Source organism: Penaeus japonicus, unplaced genomic scaffold (genome assembly GCF_977035675.1).
Source record: "Penaeus japonicus unplaced genomic scaffold, GWHDUDI00000001_assembly GWHDUDI00000039, whole genome shotgun sequence".
NCBI lineage: Eukaryota > Metazoa > Arthropoda > Malacostraca > Decapoda > Penaeidae > Penaeus > Penaeus japonicus.
Window position 1 is genome coordinate 9,606,500 of NW_028234441.1, and position 7,500 is coordinate 9,613,999.

Below are 7,500 nucleotides of genomic sequence, written 5' to 3' on the forward strand. Positions count from 1 at the left end.
CGCAATAATTAATTTCATAATAATATTCAATTTCACTTTCATCAATCCTATTTCTTCTCCGGAAATTTATAATGATAATACTAATAATACTAATAATTGATATAATGAGTAAGAAGGATGATGATGTTGATATTATCATCTTATTACTATTATCATTATCTCCAATTTTCTTATTATCATTGTTACTACTATTTTTGTTATTGTGATTATCATTGTTGTTACTGTTGTAATCCTCATCATCATCATTATCGTTATCGTCATCATCATTGTTGTTAGCATTATCATTGATATTATTATTATTATTTTTGTTATAATGATAATGACAATAGTAAGAACAACAACAATTATAAAGATAATTATTATTATCATCATCATCATCATTATAACTATTATCATAATCTTTATCATTACCATCATCATCAGTATCATTAATATCATAAGCATTAGCAGTGTTATTATAGCTATTATCGTCATTATCATTATTATCACTATTATTTATTCTAGATTCAAGATCATTATCCTTATCGTTATTACCATCATCATCATTATTATAATAATCATTTTCATTATCATTAATCATTATTAATTTTTTATCTTCTTTATTATGATTATATTTATCCTCATTATTATCATTGTTATTTTTACTATTATCATTATCACTATTATCACTATCATCATAATCATTATTATCATCATCATTAAAACTTTCATTATCATTATCATAATCACATTTACAATTATTATCATTATCATTATCATTATTACGATTATTGCTGTTATTGTTATCATGATTATTATTGTCATTATTGTTATCATAATTGGTATTATCATAATGATAATGATAATGATAATAATAATAATAATAATAATAATAATAATAATGATAATAATAATAATAATAATAATGATAATGATGATAATAATTATAATAATTATGATAACAATAATAATGATATTGATAATAAAAATGATAATAATGCTATAAATAGAGATAAAAATAATTTTGATGGCAAGAGTAATGATAATAAGAATGATGATAATGAAAATGATGATAATAATGATAACAATTATCATTTATATCATCAATATCATAATCATTTTGATGTTATTGTTACCATTATCACCATTATTATCATTATCATCATAATTATCAGCAATAACATTATCACAACAATAATGATAATAACGATAATGATAGTAATTATAATGATGGTGGTAACAATAATATCAACATTTCATCATTGATGATATATATATATATATATATATATATATATATATATATATATATATATATATATATATATATATATGTATGTCGTTTTTTATATCACTGATTTCTGCATTCAATCGTTACTAATATCAATAAATATTTCATCATCATTGTAATTGGAATTATAATGGTGATAATAATTATAATGATGATAATAATGGCGATTATGATATGATTAATATTGATAATGATGATAATAATGCCAGTCATGATATTAATAATTAAGATCACGATAATAACAGAAATAACGATTGAAATACTGATAATGACATTAAAAATAGTGATAAGGATAGTAATGATAATGATGATAATGATAATGATGGCATTGATAATAATCATCATCATAATGAGAATGATAATCATAACATTAATCATGCAGCAATAGAAGCAATGATGGTTAAGATAATAATGATTAGAATACTGATGATTATAATGCTAATGATAATACCGATACTAATGATAATAATAATGATGAAATTAATAATAATGATAATAATAATCATAATAATAGTAATAATAATGATAAGGATAATAATGACGATTATAATACTTCTAATAATAACAAGTACAATAATAATGATAATAATGATCATGATATCAATGATAGTAATAAAAAAAATCAACACAAATAGTAATAACAAGAAAAATGATAGCAATATTAAAAGCAATAACTACTAATAATTGTATTATATATTATGATAACAATAAGGATAATAAAGGAGATAGTAATAGCAACAAGGGTTATGATGATAATGAAAATAATAATGATAGTAATGATAAGATTATGATGATAACGATAATGAGGATGACATCAATGATGATGATAATGATAATGAGGATGACATCAATGATGATGATAATGATAATACTAATAATAATGACGATAATGATGGAAACGATGAGAATGGTAATGATAATGAATCTATTTAATGTATGGTGTTTTTTCTGCCATATAATGATCATTGATAATATTTATAATGATAATAATGATAACAATAATAATAATGTTAATAGTGATAATAATGATTATGATGATAATTATGATAATAATCAGAACAGGCGATAATGATGATAATAGCAATAATAACAATAAAAGCAGAAACAGTAACAATGATAATGATAATAAAGATAAAAAATATAGTAATAATGAGAACAAGAATCGTAATGATAACAACAACCTAAAAAATAACAACAGCAATACTGATAATATAACGAACAATATTAATGTTGATGAAAGTAATGCTAATAGTGATGATAATAACAACAATAATTATAATAACAAGGATAGTAACAACAATAATAATAATGATAATGATAATTATATTATAGATGATAAAGATGATAATGATGATAATAATGATAATAGTAATAATAAAAAGGATACTGATAATGACCATGAGGATGATAATAACGATGATGATAACAATCATAGTAATAACAATAATCCTAGTATTAGTAGTAATGATATTGATAATGATAAAAAGCAACAATAATGTGATTGAGGATATTGATAATTATAATAAAATATAGTAATTATGATAAGAAAATATTATAATTGTAAGAATACATGATAATGTTATTTACGCTCATTCCTATGTTTTTTTTCTCTAATAGTTGATAATTTTCTAATAAACTGATAATAACTGATAATTCCCCTAATAATTGATAACTATCCTTATACTTATGAGTATCCTTATCGCAGTTATCACGTCATTCTTATCGTCATCTTCCTTATGATTACTATTAGCATTACTTGTGTTCATTCATGTGCTATCGTTGTAATTATGATTATGATAATTAACATCTTCATTACTGTCGGTTTGGTGTACTTGTATCAAAGCTCTTATTTTAATTATCGTTTCTATCACTATCATTTTTATCATAAACGTTATCAACATTCAAAATCGCTATTATCATTATATATTATCATTATCTGTATCATCATCGTCATATTTTATTTTATTCCAATATCCATTATCATGTTCGTTAACATTATTAGCATCACTTATGTGAATGTCAAAATTTCATCATTATTTCTTATCATATAAATATGACAACATCTAATACTCGTAATAGTAATGATATGAATGACAGAAATGACGACACAAATATGACAACAGGTGACCCAACGCTAATTAATTAAAATATAAAATGGAAAATGAACTCGTTCGACTTGAAACAAAGAAAACAATTGTCGTATTTCGTGTTTGTTTTTCTCTGTGAGTTGGAGGGTCTGATTTAGCCCAGGGACAGGTGATTGGCTCTGGCGCATAGTTCAGTCTGCTTGTGCTTTCAAAGTCTAAATCGAACGAGGCGCCTTAAAACATACACGCAAGCTTTTCGTGTTTACTTTGCTTGTTTGTATTGCAGCGTACGAGATGGTTAGGAGTGAACTGTTGCCATATGGTTGCATTGTTATGAAATTCAGAAAGATTCAATTTACTTCAAGTATCTTCAGAAGGATGAAATATTCTGTTAATTACGTTCCAAACAATATATATATCCGTGTCATGAACGTAACGTCAACACGTCATTAATTACCCGACGTGCAGGGAGAAAGAAAACGAAAAAAGGTCCTCATTGGAATTTAGTACATTTCTCCCACCTCCCGATTCAGCTGCTTGACTCATTTTTATTTATAGTGTCTTTTTTTCCCCAGACTCGTATGTGAAAAAGAACAAAGGTGAGCAAAATTCTATTGTGAGGAGGTGCGTTCAGGATTCACACTGCGCTAAATAAGGCAAAGCGGCAATTTCGCTCTTCGCCCGAACGTTTTCTATTCACAAGTTAATTATACTTTAGTTCCGAGAATACTGTCTGTTCATAGAGGTGGACGCTACACGATTAATTCATCTCGCGTCGCCCAGAGCTCAGTGGCTACTTTTGGGGGGGAAGAAATCGTAGTATGCCTAAAAAAACCGAGAGCCTAAACATGCCAAGTGGCCCCGCCTCCTCCTCCTCCTCCTGCAGCGAGAGGCGCGCGCCTTGCCTTTCGCGTCTGTTTTATGATATCCATTTCTTGGCTCTCCTATACCTCGTTTTTTTTCTAAATTCTTTTTCTTATTCTACTTTCTCACTTCCGCGAGTTTTTTTTTTCTGCCATTTTTACTGTTTCAGGTGTTGGTTAAATGGTGACGGTATGCATGTACTCTAGCTCCCAATAGTATTTTTAAAATAATGTACTGTGCAATCTGAAACAGAGGACGATGTTATATGACAATTTACATTGCATTTGCTACCACCTCAGGCAACGTGTGTCAAATAACATCGCCCTCTGTTTCAAACTGCATAGTTCATTATTTTAAAGATAGTTTGTGGAGTTCGCGCACATACCAATATGTATTACGAAAAGAATATATGCCATATGTCTTCGTAAGGATTATCATTCTTCTTCTTCTCAAAGAACAGGTGTCAACAGGAAGAAGGTAAACCTGGACCGTCACCAGTCTCCCGATACAGGTTATTAAAATTCTGAGAGAAGTAATATTGTTAATATGGATATCAATGTAAAGAAAATACTTAATTATAAACCCTTCACATGTATTGAGATGCAACTTTTCAACAAACGTCAAAAACAGTCATTATAAAACAATAAAAGATGAAGCAAAATAATACATTCTCATTGTCAGTTGAATTACAACGCTAAGTGTAAAGTATCATGAATCTACGAGAATCTCATGTATATTTATACTTTATATATTTTCATGATCATTTGCTTTTCTCTCAACCTGGCGTTTATCTAGAAGTTGAAATGGATGTATGCGACGGAAGGATCTCTTGATAAATAACGATATAAATTTATTAGATAAGAATATATAATGTCGACGCACGGAAACGGTTCCTCTATATATGATAAAGAACGTATCCTTATACAATACATTATTGTCTGAATATACTGTCATCATCCTCTCGCCATTCTTTGTCTTCCTTGTTACTTTCAGAATCTAAAGCACTTGTCATAATGTTTTATCTCTATGATATAGGCGACAAGAAAAAGATTTTTAATTGAATATTCTTATTTCTTAACCCCCCCCCTCTCTCTCTCTGTCTGTCTCTCTCTCCCCCCCTCTCTCATTCTATATGTCTCCGACACTCCCATCCCACTATGTCTGTCTCGCTCTCTCATCCCGCTCTCTTTCTCTGAGTCTCATCCCCCCCTCTCTCTCTCCCTCCCTCCTCCCAATCTCTCTCTCCCTCTCCCCTCCCAATTTCTCTCTCTCTCTGTGTGTCTCTCTGCCCCTCTTCATTCTTTCCCTTCCCTTCCCCTCACAATCTCTTTCTCTCTCTTTGTCTCTCTCCCCCTCCCCCTCTCTTTACCCCCTCTTTCTCTCTCTCTCTCTTTCTCCCTCCCCTTCCCAATCTCTCTCCCCTCCCTATCTCTCTCTCTCTGCCACCCCCCTCTCTCTCCCTCTCCTTCCCTCCCTCCCACCCTCTTTCTCTCTCTCTCTCCCTCTCCTTCCCACTTACTCTCTTTCTCTCTCTCTCCCTCTCCTTTCCTCCCTCCCACACTCTCTCCTTCCCTCCCTCCCACCCTCTACCTCTCTCCCTCTCCTACCCTCCCTCCAACCGTCTGTCTCTTTCTCTTTCCCTCCCTCTCTCCCCCTCTCCTTCCCTTCCCCCAACCTCTTCTCTGTCCCTCTCCTTTTTTAATTTTTTTTTTCTCTGTACTCGACCTCCTATTCTCTGTGTTGTGAAATGTATATAAGAACCACTTCACAATACAGTCCATTGGCCCCGGCCTCTCCTTCCCTTCCCCCAATCTCTTCTCTCTCCCTCTCCTTCCCTTCCCGCAATCTCTTCTCTCTCCCTCTCCTTCCCTTCCCCCAATCTCTTCTCTCTCCCTCTCCTTCCCTTCCCCCAATCTCTTCTCTCTCCCTCTCCTTCCCTTCCCCCAATCTCTTCTCTCTCCCTCTCCTTCCCTTCCCCCAATCTCTTCTCTCTCCCTCTCCTTCCCTTCCCCCAATCTCTTCTCTCTCCCTCTCCTTCCCTTCCCCCAATCTCTTCTCTCTCCCTCTCCTTCCCTTCCCCCAATCTCTTCTCTCTCCCTCTCCTTCCCTTCCCCCAATCTCTTTCTCTCTCCCTCTTTCCCTCCCGCCATCTCTTTCTCTCTCCCTCTCCTTTCCTTCCCCTATCTCTTCTCTCTCCCTCTCCTTCCCTTCCCCCAATCTCTTCTCTCTCCCTCTCCTTCCCTTCCCCCAATCTCTTCTCTCTCCCTCTCCTTCCCTTCCCCCAATCTCTTCTCTCTCCCTCTCCTTCCCTGCCTCCAGCCTTCCCTCTCTCACTCTCCCTCCGAAAATCTCTGCATTATGCTTGGCACTTTATCTCTTGTTACTATGTCTGAGCTTCGTGCTAGTGAACCCTAAGCGGTATAAGTCGGGGGCAGCTTAAGTATGAATAGACATTCAAGCACACACACACACACATACACAGGCACACGTCCAGACAAGCACACACGCACACACACACGCGCACAAGTACACCTATACAAACACACACACACACACACACACAAACGCATGTAACTTACTTCTGAATGTACATAAGCTCATACGCACACAAATGAGAAATGTCCCTTTACTAGAGTGAGCGACCTCCTGTCCGCCTTTTTTGCCATTAAGTACGCGCGCGAGCACTCTCACACGTACACACAACATACACCATAATAAACATTCGCTCACACACACATACGAGTAAGCAATATTCCTTTACTAGAATGGGCGAGCTCCTTTCCGTCTGTCTGTCACAGGCTCGTATTCCTCCTACATACTTAATTAAAGATAATAGATGCCACACCATAGTTGCGTGAAACAGTCCGGAGGTGGTTCGCCGAAGTGTCAATCAAAAATTCCATTATTACCTTTGCTGAAGGAGGGGGTTTCTGGGCTCTGGTTTGTTGGAAGGATGAGACAAAAGTTACTGATGGACTGTGATGAATATTTGCCTATGGTCTGGGAACCAATTGTTTACATTTTGGTGGTGACCTGGATCCACATATACGTCTATAATGCTATTAATGGATTAATCACCAGGACGGTCAGTCATGTTAATTAAATCTGCTATGATATTCTTTTTATATCAAACGATTGTGGTATACTCATGATTATAGCATGAAGTGTAGCACTCTCGGAATACTTTCTTGTGTAATTACTCAATCATTTTAAGTTATTTACAACAATAATGAAGAAGGACAAAAATACTATTACATTCTCTCAGTCATGCTCTGATGA